This window comes from Chiloscyllium plagiosum, chromosome 22 (assembly GCF_004010195.1).
Source record: "Chiloscyllium plagiosum isolate BGI_BamShark_2017 chromosome 22, ASM401019v2, whole genome shotgun sequence".
NCBI classification, from domain to species: Eukaryota; Metazoa; Chordata; class Chondrichthyes; order Orectolobiformes; family Hemiscylliidae; genus Chiloscyllium; species Chiloscyllium plagiosum.
In genome coordinates, this window is record NC_057731.1 from 58,569,761 (window position 1) to 58,590,391 (window position 20,631).

Consider the following 20,631-nt stretch of genomic DNA (forward strand, 5'->3'; position numbering starts at 1 on the left):
TTGGGACGGCGAAGGATGAGGGGTGACTTGATAGAGGTTTATGAGATGATCAGAGGAATAGATTGAGTCGACAGTCAGAAACTTTTTCTTCGGGTGCAACAGAGTGTTACAATTGGACATAAATTTAAGGTGAAGGGTGGAAGGGTTTGGGGAGATGTCAGGGGTGGGTTCTTTACCCAGAGAGTGGTGGGGGCATGGTATGCGCTGCCTGTGGGAGTGGTAGAGTCAGAATCTTTGGTGACCTTTAAGCGGCAATTGGATAGGTACATGGATGGGTGCTTAAGCTAGGACAAATGTTCGGCACAACATCGTGGGCCGAAGGGCCTGTTCTGTGCTGTATTGTTCTATGTTCTATGTCTATAATTCAGGGACCATCCTTACACACTACTCTTAAAGGACTAGATTGATTCCATAGAAGGCTGTTTCTGAGTTTCTAAACAAAGAAAAAGTTATTTGTTAGACTATGACTTGACTTTGGGAAATACGCTGTTGAGGTTACACGGAGTGTAAATCTGGCACATTCTGATACGTGGCTGATTGTCAGGAGTTTTGTGATCAGATTAGATGAATCAAAGATATATTTTTAATCAGAACGCTGTGCCGAAAAGATAAGGAATGAAAATAATCTTTTGCTGAATAAAATTTGCCTTTGGACTCTTTGCACAACCCTTAAGTTGATCAGTACTTCATGCAGCAAAGGTTCAGAACTAGTGAGCAAGGTCTCTGCCTCATTAAACTGAAGAGGGAAACGTTTAATCTTCTCCAGAATCCTTTCATGCAAATATTTGAATCCTAAAGCAGTCACATGAAGATGTACAGCTGTTTTGTAGTAAACAGCACAATCTAAGTGTAATTTTACTCAGTTGTAACTGAATGCACTCTATCTTTATAAAGCAGATTGTACAGTCTGTTTGAATTTTATGTTACATTAGATTTTGAAGTCATCCTTTATTTTAGGATGTGGAATTAACCTACAGTCTACGACAGTGTGAAATGTATTATTAAAGCACACTTGATTAAGACATAGCACCGACCATTTCCCTTACCCAGGATATATAATATGTGGAATGCTTTCTCAAAATATCATCCATACTGACTCACAGCTGGATGATTATCTGGAGGAAGGCTTTCTCTGGCTGCACATTGCACATATATTCATGATGACTTTCTTCAGTTGCCACTTCTAATGAAATGTTAACTTGAACATTGTCATAGAATCATAGAGATATACAGCAAGGAAACAAATGCTTCAGCCCAACTTGTCCACGCTGACCAGATATCTTAACCTAATTTAGCCCCATTTGCCTGCATTTGACCTATATCCCTCGAATCCCTTCCTATGCATATATCCATCCAGATGCCTTTTAAATACAGTAATTGTACCAGCCTCCACCACTTCCTCTGGAAGCTCATTCCATACACGCACCACCATCTGTGTGAAAAAGTAACCCTTAGGTCGCTATTATATCTTTCCCTTCTCACCCTAAAGCTATGCCCCCTAGTTCTGGACTCTGCTGCCCTGGGGAAAAGATGTTGGTTCTTCACCTATCCATGCCCCTCATGATTGTATAAACCTTGATAAGGTCACCTCTCAGCCTCTGACGCTCCAGGTGCTTATGAATCCAAAGAAAATATATTCAAGATGCATTTGCAAATGTTGAGTGACATTGTAGTCTTTGAATTCGAAGCTTATGGGTTCATCTTCAGCTCCCGATGTCTATCCATTCAGTTCTGCTGTCATGCGCATGTCTCCAATTGGCTTTAATGTGATTGAAAAATTTATACCATTATTTGAAAAATGCGAATATTTCCGACTTGTTTTGGCTGTAACGTGATTCTGACCCCATTTGTTTAAATGGTGCTGCTAATATGTGATTTTCTTATAACATGGGATCGCACGGGAACGTAACTATCTTGTTGTATCAGTACTGACTGAATGTTATTTAAAGACATGATCTCCAGTACAGTTCTGAGGCACTATCTTTGGGATGAGATGTTAAACTGAGGATCCTTTTGCTCTCACGTAAAAAGATTTTGAAAAAGACCCAGAGTGATCCCTGATGTCTTGACCATAGCTGGGTATTAGAAAACAGACATTTAATCTGATCTAGTGATATTGAGTTGCTAATTGTGGGAAGTTATACATTGACTGCTACATTTGCTCCTTTCCAACAGTGACTCCACATCAGAAGGATAGAACTGGCTGCAAAAGGGTTTTGGGTCATTATCGAGATGTTTCAGTGTTGCTCGATATTGAATATTTCTCAGTGAGGACTGAGATAGGGATCAGTAAAGACTGAAACATGATCATGGACCTTCTTCCTTCTTGTTAACTTCCCACTGTTTTTGTCTCTACACTTGCTTGAAAACTGTTGTATATCAGTAAGAGATCACCAATCTAAAAAGCTAACTTTGGGGCAACACGGTGGCTCAGTGGTTAACACTGCTGCTTCACAGCACCAGGGACCCGGGTTTGATTCCCACCTCAGGTGACTGTGTGAAGTTTGCACATTCTCCCTGTGTCTGTGTAGGTTTCCTCCCACAATCCAGCGATGTGTAGGTTTGGTGAATTAGCCATGCTAAATTGCCAAGTCAAGGGTAAGGAAATGGGTTTGGGTGGGTTACTCTTTGGAGGGTTGGTGTGCTTGTTGGGCTGAAGGGCCTGTTTCCATACTGTTGGGAATCTAATCTATCTCTCTCCACACATGGTGGTTGAGCATTCACAGCGCTTTCTGATTTTCAGCACTATTTTGGGTTTGCGAATTCTCCTTGGAGCTGTTGAAATCAGGCATGTTGCAGAAACCAACTGGTTAAGAGAGAAAATGTACATTGCAAAACTAGATCAATCTTGTGGAAACTATAATGTCTTCGGCTGTTTGGATATGTTCAGTAATGTCCATATTTGCACCTGGAAAATGTTGTAGAATGGGCCAAAATATATTTACACAATCCTGTCCACTTTGTCATTAATATAGATCACAACAACTGTGAGCCTATCCTGATGGAGTTAGACAACAAAGGACTCCAGGAGGTTTGTGGGGAACATAAATGTCCCATGGAGAGGTCTGAGTGGACAGTCTGTGTGTAGTCTATTCTATAAGAAAATGTCTGTGTGGAAATTTGACACTGTCAAGAAGAGTCAAGAAGACTGTCAGCTCACTGATTTGTCAGAAAGTGCAACTTCTAATTGGGAATGAGAAGCTCACATCAAAGATAGAGTTGGTGTGATTGAGTTGATTTTAATTTGCCTGGCAGAATGAAATACTGTACATTTAAACATCTGCTTTCAACCTGGACAATGGGAGCAAAAAGCAGGATGATTGAAATGTCCCCAGATGAATATATGTGAAACATTCACTTTTAACTACTAGCTTAATGGAGCAAGCTGAGGTTGATGATGATAACAATGATTCTGATACTTCAGCAACTTTAGTTAATGTCTTGGTGGTGATGCTCATTTTCACTTTGGGATCGACTGCATCCTTTGTACATCCATTGCCTGATGTTCAATCCTATTGCAATCAACAGCAAGGCATATCCTTGTGATGGGAAGGATGCTAAATGGATCACTGATCCTCTCCTCTGAAGGAGATTAACTCCAGAATTTTAACATCATGATGCTGGAGTTGAAAATATAGGAGATTAGGAACAGGTGAGAGCTACTCAGCCCCATGAGTCTGTCCCACCATCCAATTGGATCATAAAACAATATAAATCACAATATTAATAAAAATATAACAATACTGTCTTCTCAGGGAAATACAAGTGCCTCTGATTCAGCAGGAGTCTAGATATGACAAAATCCCAAAAAATGACAATTTATCTACCTTGCTGCTGCCAGAAAAAATATTTACAAATGAATTGACAGAATTAAGGTGGTGAAATGGAATGTCAAGCATGGAATTTTCATTTGTCACAATAATTCTGGATCGTGATAGAATTAATCATTAAATACCTCCCTTCAATAGTCCCTTCACATTTTAACATACATGTCTATTGTTTGCAATGTGAATAACTCTCAACTGATTGTGCAAATAATTTGGTTGTTGGATCCAGTTAAATTATAATCTCCTATTTATATGGATATAAATTTTATTTTATCAAGATATGAATATTTATTCTATTAAAGACTGTTATGAATCCAACTGTCAAGTGTGACTGTGTCACAATGGAACACTATCTCAAGCAGAGAATGAAGACATTAATAATTCTTCAACACTGGTTCCAGATTTCTGTGAGTTATCATTAAAAATGTCACCTCCACATAATTCTGTGAGCATTTACTTTCAGTGTCAGCAATCTGACATTTCATTACGATGGAATTAATAAGCTGCTCATATGCTGTGTTACCGTTGAAAGCTGAGCCAACGCAGGCAAATATAATTCATTACCTGATGGAATTGATGAAGCACGAGGTTATAAAGCACACCCAAACTGCTCATTACTTGTTCGCTCAATAACATTTTAACAGCTCCAGATGTGTTTTGTCTGTAATGTTACACCATAATAGAATCAAAATAGCATAGGTTCTAATTTTACCAATTTGTTGTAAGAACATAAGATCCTAAGATATAGAAACAGAAGTAGGCCGTTCAGCCCATCGAGTCTACTCTACCATTCAATGAGATCATGTCTGATCTGATGATCCACAACACCACTTTCCTGCCTTTGCCCCAGCACCTTTAATTCCCTCACTGAATGTATCTCAGCCTTGATTATATTTAATGACCCAGCCTCAACAGATTCACTCCTCTCTGAGAGAAGACATTCCTCCTCATCTCTGTCTTCAATGTATGACCCCTTATTCTGAGATGATGCCCTCTTGTCCTAGACTCGCCCATAGGTGAAACACCCTCTCCACGTCTACACTGTCAAGTCTCCTAGAAATCTTGTGTGTTTCAAGAAGGTGGCCTCTTTTTCTTCTAAATTCAAATGAGTACAAGCCCAGCCCACTCAACTTCCCCTCAGGAGGCAATAAGACAGTTCCTCCATACCTGGGTTCTGCTTCCACTGCTAATATATCTCTCCTTAGAAATGGAGCTCAAATTATTGACAGTATTTCATCTGTGGTCTGACTGGCACCTTGCACAGTTGTAGTGAAACCTCATTACCTTTTGAAATAAAGACCAACATTCCATTTACCTTCTCAGTTACCCATTGAACTTAGCTGCTAACTCTTTGTGAGTCATGCCTAAGAAATGCCTCTGCTGTAATTTCCTGCTGTGTTTCTCCATTTAAATAATATTCAACTCATCTATTCTTCCTGCAAAAGTGCATAATCTCAGATTTTCCCACGTTATATTCCACCTGCCAAGTTTTTACCCATACACTTAAGCTGTCTGTATCCCTCTGAAACCTCTTTGTGTTGTCCTCACCACTTCCTTCCCAGTTATTATCGTGTCATCCATAAACCAGATGATACTTTCCTCATCCAAGTCATTAATATATATCATAAATAATTGTGGCCTCAGCACTGATCCCTGTGGCATTCTATTAGCTACAGGTTGCCAGCCTAAAAATGCTCCTGTTATCCCAACTTTCTGTGAGTTAGCCAATTTTCCATCCATACTAATTATGGACCAGCCCAGACCCCATCAATATATGTTAAGAAGGTAGCCTAGACCCTAACATTTTCTTATTTGAAAGGTAAATGTGAGGTACTGTGTTCCAGATGCAATTCAAAAGGTCAAACTACTTGATGGTATGCAAAACACAGTTTATTCAACACTATAATTCAAACACTATAGTTAAAATATGACAAAAGAAATAACTTGGGACAACTTAACTCTATTTGAAAACTTAACACAATAATAGATACAGCAATTATTATTAACTAACTGTTCCAGTACAGCATCATCCCAAAACACACATTAGAAAATGGCAAATTCAGAAAAAAACAGATTGTTCCTTTGCAATCCTTTCAGCAAAAAAGAAATACATGCAGCAGCTCCTCAGAGAGAGATGGATAGAGAGAGATGGACAGAGACACACTGAGAGTGTAGCAACTGGGAGAGATTCACTGCTTTCCACTCTTACTGAGACCCTAGCAACAACTGCCGAATCTAAAAGTTAAAAAAAATCTAGAAATTCTGGTCTGTGAGTGGTAGCCAAACCCATTCAGGCTGCTTCTATTATTCCAACTTTAAAAAAAGTCCTCCCAAGTTGGTTATGTTACTGCAGACTGCTCAGTGCCTCTCCTTCAATCTCTCTCTTAGAATAAACCAGGATAAAAGATACTTCTTAAAGCCAAAGCATCATCATATAATAAAATAGCTCCAAAATCAGAGAAGGAGGTATCAATACTTGGATGAGATGCTAATTAGTGTCCCTTCCTAGGCCGATGAAGCTATTTTGAAGAACAGAAGAGCGCCCTCCCTCCCAGGTGTCCTAGTCAACGCTTTAACTATTCATACTGTGGTAGATTATCTGTCATTATCACATTACTGTTTGTGGAATCGTGCTATGTTCCAACAGGCTGCAGTGTTCCCTACATTACTCTGGTCACTGCAGTTAAAAGTATTTAATTAGCTGTAAAGCACTTTAAACCTAAGCTTTAGAAGGCTTCTATTGTTGTTCACAAAATGTTGATATGCACAGATATTCAATCCTAAACATCATGACCAGGGGCAACAAGAAACTTTCCATCTTGATCTTGAAGCCAAATGTAATGATCATATTGAACGAGGTAAAAACAATGATTGCAGATGCTGGAAACCAGATTCTGGATTAGTGGTGCTGGAAGAGCACAGCAGGTCAGGCAGCATCCAAGGAGCTTCGAAATCGACGTTTCGGGCAAAAGCCCTTCATCAGGATCATATTGAACCCCCAGCCAAGAAATGTGAGTTCCTTTACAGAAAGACTATTATAAATGTGCCACTACATCTGTACTCAAGTATTGGAAACAGCGTGTTCATGACCAGATGTGTACTAGAACCTGAATCCATTGCGATCATAGAAACCTTACAGCATGGAAACAGGCCATTCGGACCAACAGGTCCACACTGACTCTCTGAAGAGCACCCCACCCATACTCACCCCCTCTACACTATCCCGGTAACCCTGCATTTCCCATGACTAATCCACACACCCCTGAGCACTATGAGTAATTTAGCATGGCCAATTCACCTAACCTGCACAGCTTTGGGCTGTGGGAGGAAACTGGAGCACCCGGAGGAAACCCACGCAGATACAGGGAGGATGTACAAACTCCACACAGTCAGTCAAACGAGGGTGGAATCGAACCCAGGTCCCTGGTGCTGTGAGACAGCAGTGCTAACTGCTGAGCAATGTGAAATTCTATGCTGGAGTGTGGTTAAATCTGCAAATTGCAGAAGGTTAACTAGGGTGATCCTTGATACGGAGATATTGTCTTATGAGCAAAGAGTGAACAGTTGGGACTCTATGTGCTGGAGTTTAGAAGAATGAGATCTTAATGAAACATACCAGATTTTGAAGGGGTTTGACAGGATCAATGCTGAGAGGTTGATTCTCCTTATGGGAAGGTCTAGGACAAGTGGGCATTGTCTCAGATTTCAGGGGCACCAATTTTAAACTGAGTCAAGGAGGAATGTCTCCATGAGTCTTTGGAACTCCTTGCCACAGAGAGCTGTGGGGTCAGAGTCCTTGTGTATATTTCATGCTGAGACAGATTCATGATCAGTCAGGGAATCAAGGGTTACAAGGAAAACCACAGAAAAGTGGATGTGAGGGACGTCTGATCAGCCATCATACTATTGAATAGCAGAGCAGCTGTGAGGGACTGAATGGCCTACTTCTGTTCCTATTTCTTATCCAGGTCTCATCATGTTAAGAATGGCATTAGCACAGTGGATCCTGTTCATAATCATAGTTTCAGGTAATAGATGACCATGGGGTTAGGTACATAGATGTTATCTAGCTGCATGTAAGGTCTATAGTTTATTTTTGCAATCAGGGAAGTAGCTGCAAGGTGACATTTACATTAATAGATTCCAACTGAGTTGGTGAGATAGAGGTCATGCATATTTTTTCTTTGAGAAGAGAGTTTACTGATGTGCTCAGTCTTACCCCTCTCATCCTAGCCCCAGTTGCTGTCTATTTAGGAGCAAGTTACTGCAGGTGCTGGAATCTGTACTGAAAACAACAAATGCTGGAGATCACAGTGGGTCAGGCAGCATCCACGGAGAAAGAGCAAGCTAGCGTTACAAGTCTAGACTCAAAACATTACGTTGCTCTCTCTTGCTCCCTCTCCATGGATGCTGCCTGACACATTGTGATCTCCTGTAGTTTTTGTTCTCAGTGCTGCCTATTTACATTTGTTCAGGCAGTTAATAGCCACTGTTTGTCTTAATCTTAATTAAGATATTAACAAATCTTCACATTATTATTGACAAACATTGTCAGATACCTCTCCTATCTTTAAAGTCAAACTTACATTGTAATAAAGAGACTATGGACTCGTACAAACACTAACAGGAGTGTGAACAATTAGCTATCATCATCCTGATTCAAAAGGTACTTGAATCTTTTTTTCTGTTTGATTTCAGGCCACGTCCTTTGTTTTAAATTGCAAAAGGACTTTGTAATTTCATGGCTTTTCATTGTTTATGGTTTGTGAGCAGCCAAATTTTCTGAATCTGTCAATTACCCATTTATTGGAAGTCTCCATTTATACAGATTTCACTGAATATCATACATTCCAATCTAACTGCTTTAGTAACCTCAGTTTTGGTATTGCTTGCTTGTTTGGGAAATAAAATAGAAACCTCACACTAGTGCTACAAAACACGATCTTCAATGGTTGGGTATCTGATCGATTGCAGACCTTCCCAGAGTGTATTTGATGCTGGAGTATGAATTTGGAATTATTCTGTCTTCTCAAATGCCACATTAGAGATAAAACCGCAATGACAAAATAAACACACAAAAGTCTGATTATCAACTACACCATGCTTGGGTAAGCTACATCCTAGTTATCTATTATTTACATAGTTAAAGAAAACAGTACTTGCTTCAGATAAAGTGCTGGTGTGCATGTATACTATGGCCGAGAGACTACCCATAATAATCAAACACTTTTTTTGAGAATGATAAAGTGGCAGACATATGTTTTATTCAAACCATGGGTATGATTAATACTGCATGGGCTTGATTGCTTACTTAGATCGACAGTGATGGTAGATGCTGCAATGTCAATTGTGGATGCATTTAATTATTCCTAGGGCGGTCCTAGGTGTCACTTTAGCTCATGGATAAGACCTCATTATTACAAAGTCTTTGGTATTATAAGTATCATGCTTCATTACATTCCTCACTCTCTGAAACTGCAGGATCACTGGTTATTTGAATAAATATTCAGGTGGAATTGCAACATTAGTTTCTTCAGCGAGGCTAGTGTTTTTGAAATGGTTTATTCAATTTGCATCTTGCTAAGTGCAATAGTCAAACAAAAGGAAGGCTAACAGTGATGTAGCGTTTTTACAAACACAGCGCCTCCAAAAGCACTTTTCGGCCAATTAAATACTTTGGAAGTGATGGTGTGTGGTCTCCCTGGTGCCAACGTCAAAAGTATCTCTGAGTGCGTACAGGATATTCTGAAAGGAGAGGGTGAGCTGCCACAGGTCCATAATGACGCGAACAATATCAGCAGGAAGAGGGATGAGGTCCTGCAAAGGGTATTTAGGGGGTTAGGTAGGAATTTGAAAAGCAGGACATCCAGGATTATACTTTTGGGATTGAGTCCTATGCCTATTTCCAGTGAGACTAGAAATAGGAAGAAAGTACGGTTAAATACATGGCTAAAGACCTGGTGCAGGAGGAGAGCTTCAGATACCTGCATGATTGGGATCTCATCTGTGGCAGAAGAGACCCCAACAAGAAGGACAGGTTGCACCTAAACTGGTGGGGGAATTAATACCCTGACAGAGAGGTTTACTCATGTTACTCAGGTCAGCATGCAGAGTGATTGAGGAGAAGGTAGAGGTTACGTCAAGCAAGTCTGAGGGGAAGAACAAGCAGGGTCAGGTTGATAAACATGGTGGGACTGGCAGTCTAAAGTGTATTTACTTCAATACAAAGAGGCAAAGCAGATGAACTCAGAGCCTAGATTAGTATATGGGAGTATGATGCAAGAGCTATGACAGAAACTTGGTTGGGAGAAGGGCAGAACTGGCAGCTCAATGTTCCAGGGTTTAGATGTTTCAGGTGAGATAGAAAAGGGTGGAGGGATAGATAGAAAGGATTGGAGGAGTTGCATTACTGAATAAGGAGAACGCCATAGCAATACAAAGTGAGGACATCTTCTTGGCTCATCCAACAAGGCCATATGGGTAGAACTCAGGATTAAGAAAGGCTATACTAAAGGTCTCCCAATAGCCAGAGGGAGAAAGGGGAACCGATATGTAAGCAGACCATGGAAAGATGCAAAGACAATCAGGTTGGTGTAGTGGGTGAATTTAATTCCCCATTATTGACTGGGACTCCCTCAGTGCCAGGGGCTTAGATGGGGCAGAATATGTTAGGTGTATCCAGGAGGGGTTTCTGAAACAATATGTAGATAGTCCAACTAGAGGAGGGGCTGTATAAGGCCTTGTATTAGAGAATGATCTGTTCAGGCAATCAAAGTTTTGATTGGGCGAGCATTTTGGGTACAGAGATCATAATTCTGTAACTTTTAAGGTAGTTATGGATAAGAATAAGACTGGTTCTTGGGTAAAAGTGCCAAACTGGGGGAAAGATAATTCCAACTGTGTTAGGCAGGAACTGAAGAAATTGGAAGACCGCTGTTTGAGGGTAAATCCACATTTGACATGTGGGAGTCTTTTAAAGGCAAGCTGGTCAGAGTTCAGGACCAGGATGTTCCTGTGAGGATGAAAGATAAGGATGGCAACATTCAGGAACCCTGGATGATGAGATATTGAAGGTTTAGTCAAAAAGGAAAAGGAAGCACATGTAAGGTTTAAGAAACTGAATTCATACAAGTCCCTTGAGGAATATACTGGAAGCAAGAAAGAGCTTAAACAAGGAATGAGGGATGAGTAAAAAGGGCCACAAAATGTCCTTGAAAAGTAGGATTAAGGAGAACCTCAAGGCATTCTATATGTATATTAGGAGCAAAAGGAAAGGAAGGGTTCACTTAAGGACAAAGGAGGGAATTTTTGCGTGGAATCAGAGGAAGTGGGTGAGCACTTCATGAGTAGCTTGCATTGGCATTCACTGACGAGCAGGACAAGGATGATGGTAAGGTTAGAGATGAGTATATTGATATTCCATGACATGGCAATATTAAGAAGGAAGAGGTGTTGGGTGACTTGAAAAAAAATTAAGGTAAATTATTCTCCAGTGCCTGATGGGGTCAATCCCAGGATAATGAGGGAGACAAGGGAGAAGGTTTCTGGTATCGTGTCAGGGATGTTTGTATCCATTTTAGCTACAGACAAGATCCCCAATGCCTGGAGGATAACCAGTGTTTGTTTGAGGAGGGCAACAGATAGCATGCAATACATTAAAGAATGGTGAGCCTTACCTAATGGTAGAGAATTCATTGGAGAAGATTTATTTGCATTTGCAAAAGGATGACTTTATAGAGATAATAAGCATGGTGTTGTGCAGAAGGTTCTGTCTCACAAATTTGATTCCGTTTTTTTGAAGGAGTGATTAAGATAATTGATGAGGGTAGGACCATAAGACCATACGATATAGGAGCAGAATTAGGCTATTCAGCCATTGAGTCTGCTCCGCTATTCAGTCAAATGTAATATGTTTCTCAATCCCATTCTCCTGCCTTCTCCCTGTACCCCTTGATTAACCCTTGATCCTCTTACTGATCAAGAGCCTATCTATCTCTTGACCTCCACAGTGCTCTGCATCAATGAGTTCCACAGATTAACTACACTCTGGCTGAAGAAATTCCACCTCAAAGCATTTCTAAAGGGTTGTCCTGTCATTCTGAGGCTGTGCCCTCGAGTTCTAGTCTCTCCTGCTAGAGGAAAGATCTTTGCCAATTCCCCTTAATCCAAGCCTCTCAGTAATCTGTCAGCAGTGGATGTTGTCTCCATGGACTTTACTGAAACATTTGACAGGGTCCCTCATGATAGGCTGATCTAGAAGATTAGATCATATGGGATCCCTGGTAATTTGGATACAAAATTGGTTTGGTCGTAGAAGACAGAGGGGAGTTATGAAAATATATTTTTCTGACTGAAAGTATGTGATCAGCGACAGTCCATATATTGTCTGCAATGTAGATAAATGGTTTGGATGAAAATGTAGTGGTCTGATTAGTAAGTTTGCAGACAACATGAAAATTGGTGAAGTTGTGAATAGTGAGGAAGATTGTCAAAGTATAAAGCAGGATACAGATCAGTTGAAAAGTTGGGCAGTGGAATGGTAGATGGAGTTTAATCTGGAGTGTGAGGGTTTTGCATTTTGGAAGGTCAAATGCAAGAGGAAAGTATACAGGAAACAGCAGGATCCTGAGGAGCATTGATGTACAGAGGGATCTTAGGGTGCAAGTCCACAGTTCCCTGAAAGCAACAACATAAATGGAAAAGATAGTAAAGAAGGTGTATGGCATGCTTCCCTTCATTGGTCAGCATATTGAGTGTGAAAGTTGTAAAGCCATGTTTCAGCTGTGTAAAACTTTAGTGAGGTCACATTTGGAAATTTGTGAGCAGTTCTGGTCACCCCACTATAGGAAAGCTTTGGAGATTCATTAGTAGGATGTGGGAATCACTGGCTGGTCAGCATTTTTTGCCCATCCCTAGTTGCCCCTTGAGAAAAGTCGGGGTGAACTGCCTTCTTGAACCATTGTGGTCCACCCACAATGCCCTGAGGGAGGGAATTCCAGGATTTGACCCAGCGACAGTGAAGGAACGACAATATATTTCCAAGTCAAGATAGCCAGTGGCTTACAGGGGAACTTGTAGGGGTGATATTCCCATGTATTTGCTGTCCTTGTCCTTCTAGATGGAAGTGGTCATGGGTTTGGAAATTGTTGTCTGAAGACCTTCAGTGAATTTCTGCAGAACATCTTGTAGATAGTACACCCTGCTGCTACTGAGCGTCAGTGGTGGAGGGAGTGGATGTTTGTGGATGTGGTGCCAATCAAGTGGGCTGCTTTGTCCTGGATGGTGTCAAGTTTCTTGAGTGTTGTTGGAGCTGCCCCCATCCAGGCAAGTGGGGAGTATTCCATCACACTCCGGATTTGTGGCTTGTGGATGGTGAACAGATTTTGGGAGTCAGGAGGTGAGTTACTTGCTGCAGGATTCCCAGCCTCTGTGCCTACGTTGCAAGTCCATTTGAGCTTCTGATCAATGGTAACCCCCAGGATGTTGATAGTTGGGGGTTCATTGATAGTAACAACATTGAATGTCAAGGGGATGACAGATTGACTCTTATTGATGACGGTCATTGCCTGGCATTTCCCTGGTGCTAATGTTACTTGCCACTTGTCAGCCCAAGCCTAGATATTATCCAGATCTTGTTGCATTTGAACATGGACTGCTCCAGTATCTGAGGTGTTGTGAATGGTACTGAACATTGTATAATTATCAGCGAGCATCTCCACTTCTGACCTTATGATGGAGGGAAGGTCATTGACAAAACAGCTGAAGGTAGTTGATGGTTAAAAAGGCATTTGGCATGCTTGCCTTCATTGTGCAGTCCTTTGAGTATAGGAGTTGGGAAGTCATGTTGAGGTTCCACAGGACATTGGTGAGGCCTCTTCTGGAAAACTGTGTCCAGCTCTGGTCACCCAGTTACAGGAAGGATATTGCTAAGCTGGAGAGGGTTCAGAAGAGGTTTACCAGGATGTTGCCCAACGTGAAGGGTTGAGTTATAAAGAAAGGCTGGATAGGCTGGGACCTTTCTCATTGGAGCGTAAAAGGATGAGAGGCGACCTTATCGAGGTTTATAATATAATGAACGGTATGGATAGAGTTAATGGTAGGTGTCTTTTCCTGAGGATAGGAGATTTCAAGACAAGGGGGCACATTTTAAAGGTGGGAGGAGAGAGATTTAAAAAAAAATAAAAGGCAAACTTTTAACACAGAGGGTGGTTTGTGTGAGGAATAAACTGCCACAGAAAGTGATAGATGCAGAAACCATTACAACATTTAAAAAACATTTGGATAAGCTAATGAAAAGGAAATATCTGGAGGGATATGGGCCAGGAACTGGCAGGTGGGACTAGTTTTGTTTGGGATTATGTTCAGCATGGACTGGGATTATGTTCAGCATGAAGGGTCTGTTTCCATGTTGTATGACCCTATGACTATGACTCCATGACATATCCAGGGATGGTGATGGTGGTATCTGGGACATTGCCTGTAAGGTATGATTCCGTGAGTATGTCAGGCTGTTGCATGACTAATCTGTGGAGACAGCTCTCCCAATGTTGGCACTAACCCCTAGTTGTTAGTGAGGAGGACTGTGCAGAGTCGACAGGACTGTTTCTGCCGTTGTGTTTTCCAGTGCCTGGGTTATTACCAGTGGATCTGTCCAGTTTCATTTTTGTTGAGCCTACGTTAGAGATTGATGCAACTGAACAGCTTTCTAGACTTTTCCAGAGAGCAGTTGAGAATCAGCAACATTGATGTGGGTGTGGAGTCACGTGTAGGCCAGACCGGATGAGGATGGCCGATTCCCTTCCCTGAAGGACATTAGTGAGCCAGACAGCTTTTCTGACAATCGGGTTCCTGAGCCATACTGTTCCATGTTCCATGTGACTGGTGTGTTATACATTGGGCTGAGCAGCTTCTGTTCCTTCACAATTTACACATTGATTAGCCATGGTTTTGTATGATCTGAGCAGGTTACATGTATTAGAACATTTTGCTGGTGTCCAAGCATTTGTATTCCTAACTCGCACACTGTGCTTCGTGTGCAGTTTTGTTCATTCTCCACTCACTTGTTTGATGATCTTCTCATTCATCTTCCTCTGTCTTTGAAAAAGAATGTTCCCCTCTCAGGTGGTGAGACAATTGGTCCCTGGGCAAGATGCTATGCACTTGCCTTCCAGTCATAAGCTGCTCTGGGGATGGTCATCCCTTCCTCATTGCTCCATTGAAAATACCATCAAGCAAAGTAAAAATCTTGCGTTGTTGCTCAACTCTTATTGGTGATTGATTTTCTAATATGGACCATATGTTCTGTTGAAGGCTGGATTGACAATGTGGGTGGTGCACATTTTTAATATATTACATGTGTATTGTCTGTCCCTAGTCACCCCTTGAGAAGGTGGTGGTGAGCTGTCTTCTTGAACCTCTGCAGTCCATGTGCTGTTGATAGACCCGAAATGCTTCAGGATTTTGACCCGGTGTCAGTGAAGGAACAGCGCTGTGTCTCTGAGTCAGAATGGTTTGGAGGGGAGCTTGTAGGTGGTGATGTTCCCATGTATCTGCCACACTTGTCCATCTAGAAATTGTGGGTTTAGAAGGTGCTGTCTAAGGATATTTGATAAATCTCTGCAGTGCATCTTGTAGATAGTACACCCTGCTGCTACTAATGGTTTGTCAGTCAATTATGGTCCATTGTTGAACATTATCTGATCCAGGACAATGAATGAACTGAAAATGTCATTATGTGAACAATAGTCCCACTCATTATATTATAATCCTAACCAATTCAATCTCTTCCTTTGTGTCAATCCTGCTAGCCCAAGATACAGTCTGGTAAACCTTTACTACACACCCTCCATAGCCAGTACATCTTTCCTCAGATAAGGAGACCAAAACTGCATGCAATAACTTAGGTGTGGTCTCACCAAGGCCTGTACAGGCAGTAATATCAAATCAGCTCCCCTGTTTCTTTATTTGCAACAGAGTAAAATTAAAATACTCAATGACCGTCAAAATTGATTTACGTAAATGAAACTCCGTGTGCAATTCCTGAGCCCACTGGTTTTTGTGAACAGTATTGCTAGATACCAGGTTTAAAACAAACAAAAGAATTAACAATTTATCATTAATACAGTAGCTTTAGGAGAGCAAAGTTAAAGCACAAGATAATCTAATTGATGTTAATCTTCTTTGATTAACCTTTGATAATCAATTTTCTTTAATTCTAGCCCCCTCCCCCCACCCCACTCACACAGAACCGATAGAAACCAGACAAACGTAAGGAACAAATCAAAAGCAAAATTAAATGAAGTGTAACTGGTCAGTTCACTTAAATAGGCTCCATGATATATAATCTCACAGGCACATGGGATTGTATTGTGCTTGGTTTCTGAAAACACTGATACTTGCAAGTAGCTTCCAGGAGATTCCAAGAAAAAAAATCACTTAATATTTATAACTGAGGTTCACATCTCTGAACCTACAACAAGTTGACAATGGGAGAATAAGCAGGGAGCAATCAAATGTCCATCCTGTAGTTTTTGAAATCACAATCTTTCTGACAAAAAAACTACAGTTCAAAACCAGTGGAAACTTTGTTTATCACTCTGTTTCATCCAATATTTTCTTTATAGACAATGGCACCATAACGCCCTGTAAGGTCCCAGCTAACATTCAAACATCTGCCATCTGTCTGAGCATCATTCCTGATTGAAAGGCTTTTGCCTGAAACATCGATTTTCCTGCTCCTCGGATGCTGCCTGGCCTGTTGTGCTTTTCCAGCACCACTCTAATCTAGACTCTGAGCATAATGTCTGTCCAGGCCAGAAAGTTTTATAGAGCTCATGAGAGAGAAAAAAAAAATCAACTTGCAATTAACTTCCAGTCCTGGCCTCATAATCAAATTTTGTTTGTTCTCTTTTTTTGAAAAAAAGCTGCTGCTCACAGCCAAAAGGCCACCTTCAAGCTCTCAGCTCACAGTTCACAGCTCCAAACCAAAACACTGAAAAAGAAACAATAATGAAGGTCTCAACACTGTCTAATAGTGGAGCACTCTCTCAGTCCCAAGGTACAGTGCTCACCTTGGTTTTGTTTGCTCCAGTTCTGTGAGAAGGTTAATCTTTTCTATTTAGAATTAATTTGTGTTGCTCCTAGAACTCTGTTTCACTCACCATCTGAGTGGCGAGAGTCAGAACTTCTTTGTTACTGTAATAAATCTGATAAAGACTCATCAGCAATTCCTAGAAAAATTCTGTCTTTTATGAACTGTCTCTTAGGTGGTATGGCTTGTAAGTTTGAGAATGGCACCAAAACTGGAGCTACAGTGGACAGTGAAGAAGGTTATCTGGGAATGCATTGAGATCTTGATCAACTGGGCCAGTGGGCTGAGGAATGGCAGGTGGGGTTTAATTTAGATAAATGCAAGGTGTTGCATTTTGGTGAAGCAACCCATGGCTGGACCGACACAGTCAATGATCGGGCCCTAGGGAGTGTTATAGAATGAAGAGACCTAGGGTTACAACTTCATAGCTCCTTGAAAGTAGAGTCACAGGTAGATAGGGCAGTGAAGATGGCTTTCGGCATGCTAGCTTTCATCGGTCACAGCATGCAGTATAGGAGATGGGACATCTCGCTGCAGCTGTACAAGACGATGGTGAGGCCACGTTTGGAATACTGTGTGCAGTTCTGGTCACCTGATTATAGAAAGGATATTATTAAACTAGAGAAAGCGCAGAAAAGGTTTACTAGGATACTACCTGGCCTGGAAGCTTTGGGTTATAAGGAGAGGTTGGATAGTCTGGGACCTTATTCGCTGGAGTTTTGGAGGCTAAGAGGTGATCTTATAGAGGTTTATAAAACCATGAGGAGCATAGATAAAGAAGATAACCAACAGCTTTTCCCCATGGAAAGGGTGTTTAAAACTAGAGGGCATAGGTTTACGGTGAGGGGGAGAGATTCAAAAGAGTCCAGAAGGGCAATATTTTCAGACAGAGGGTGATGAGTCTCTGGAACGGGCTGCCACATGTAGTAGTGGAAGCAAATCCAATTTTGTCAATTAAGAAACATTTACACAAGTACATGGATCAGATAGGTGTGGAGGGATATAGATCAAATGCAGGAAAATGGGACTAGTTTAAATTGTGAAAACTGGGCGGTATGGGAACGTTGGGTCGAAGAGCCTGCTTGCATGCTGTAGACCTCTATATAACTCTCTAACTTTGACTTAAAGCTATATTTCTCCACCAATCTGTAGAGATCATTGACAAAATTATACGGATTCCTGTGGATGTTCTTTGAAGAATTATTTGATTTCTGAGGTTGATGTAATTGTCAAAAGCTTTCAGTTTATCTTCAAAAGCATTTTTAAAAAATCCTTTGATAAACTATGACATAAATTATATTTGTCATTGATTATAGACATCTATATCCTTGTTCAGCTTCTGATTCAGTATCTAATTGAGAAACTATTCTGTAGCTCAGAAATTGTTTTCTTCATGATGTCCAACTCTGTGTTCTGGTTGGTCTATCTCTGAAATGCAGTCTTCCTGGCAATACTGCTTTGATGCCATGTCTTCTTAATTTATGTCACAGGAAAATAAGAACCTAAGAGTAACAATAGGCCATTCAATATAACATGGATGATTATCTACTTCAATATCTTTTTCTCCATACTACCTCCACATCCAATCCCACCATTGCTGCTTAGAAATCTGCCAATCTCTACTTTAAATATATTGAGTTTCCATGTCCCTGTGGGGTAGGGAATTTCATTGATTCACAACCCTTTGAGTAAAAAGGAAAGTTTTCATCTCAATGCTACCCCTTATTTTTAAGTTGTGCTCCTGATTTTAGAGTCCCCAACCAGAGGAAACATCTTTCTGCATCCCCCTACTCTGTCCCTTTAAGCAAGTTTTAGGTTTTAGTGAGATCACTCCTCGTTCTTTGAGACAATAGATAATGCAGGCTCAGTTTGCCCAGTCTCTCTTTATGGGGCAGTCCCATCTTCCCAGGAACAGAGCTCTGATGAAGAGTTATCTAGACTTAAAACATTAGTTTGCTCTCTCTCCATGGGTGCTGCCTGACCCATTGTGATTCCCAGCATTTGTTTTCAGGTCAGATTCCAGCAGCTGCAGTAATTTGCTCCTATATGTCTGGTGGAGCTTTGTAATAATAACCATTCTGTTGCTCTTTGTTACTTTACTGGACAGTTGGCTCATTCTTTGCAGCTAAAATGTGGAGATTCCCCTGTCTTGTTTGCAGCTTCAGCATATGAATCCTACTCTTTGCAGTTTTCATAACAATTTCTGCTTTAGTTGGTGTGCTAGTGGGTAAGAGACACTGCGATGTAGTCGATTGATGGTCAGTTAGCACATGGAGCAGACATATAAAGTGGCCTCCAGTACAGACCTGTGTTCAATTTTCAGAGCTGTGACTTTAAGTGACATTCTTTCAGCCTGAGATATGGCAGCCCTTCTTTATGGATTATGTTTCATTATAAGATTAACCTTTATATTACATTCCAATTACCTTTCACAGTGCGCAAACTTTAAATAAAAACAGACAATGCTAGAGAAACTCAGTAAGTCTGGGAACATCCATGGAGAAAGAAACAAAGTTAACACTTAGCGCCTTAATATAAGGAGCCACTGGATTTGAAATGGTCACTTTGTTTCTGTCTGCAGAGATCTGCTGAGTTCTGCAACATTCCCTGCTTATATATCAGATTTCCAGCATCTGCATTATTTTGCTTTTACAAACTTTTAATTCCTGACTTCAACAATCCGTTCTACAACAACATTATCTCAGCTCCTAACATCCTCGGTGGGTCATTACAATCCAGGCTAATGTTTCTGTTTTACATCTAACAGACTTGGTGCTCCTGGGAAAATCTGCCTTGTTACTTCCTGTTCCTTAGAGGCCATTGCCACTCGCTGTATCACCTTTTGAGAAAGAAGTGATGAAGGAGAGAAAGAAGTAGCGAAGGAGAAGTGGTTATAAAGTCATAGGGTCATACGGCACGAAAACAGGCCCTTTAGTCCAACCAGTCCGTGCCGAACATAACCCCAAACTAGACTAGTCCCACCTGCCTGCACTTGGCCCTGTCCCTCTAAACATTTCCTATTCATGTAGTTATCCAAATGCCTTTTAAATGTTTTAACTGTAGCAGTATCCACTATTTCCTCTGGAAATTCATTCCACAATTGAACCACTAAATGTAAAACAAAATTGCCTCCCATGTCTTTTTTAAATCTTTCTCCTTAAAAATATGCCTACTAGTCTTGAAATCCCCCACCTTAGGGAAAACACACCTGCCATTCACCTTAAGTATCACCTTCTTATTATTATAAATCTCTATAAGGTCAACTCTCAAGCTCCGACGCTCTAGTGAAAAAAGCCCCAGCCTATCCAGCCGCTGCTTATAATCCAAACCCTCCATTCCCCACAACATCCTGGTAAATCTCTTCTGAAACTTCTCCAGTTTAATAATATCCTTCCTCTCACAGGGATTCCAGAACTGAACACAATCCTCCAGTAGAGGCCTCACCAATATCCTGTACAACCTCAACAGGACATCGCACTGATGGCAAGCCTGCTAAATGACTTCTTAACCACCTTATTTTTACTTAATGGAAACTTCAAAGAATTATGTAATGGAATCCCTCGATGTCTCTCTGTTCTATAACACTGCCCAAGGTCCTATTTTTAATTGTATAAGTCTTGTCTTTTTCTGTTTTACTAAAATATAATACCTAGCATTTATCCAAACTAAACTTAATTTGCCAATCTTTAGCCCATTGACCCAATTGATCAAGAT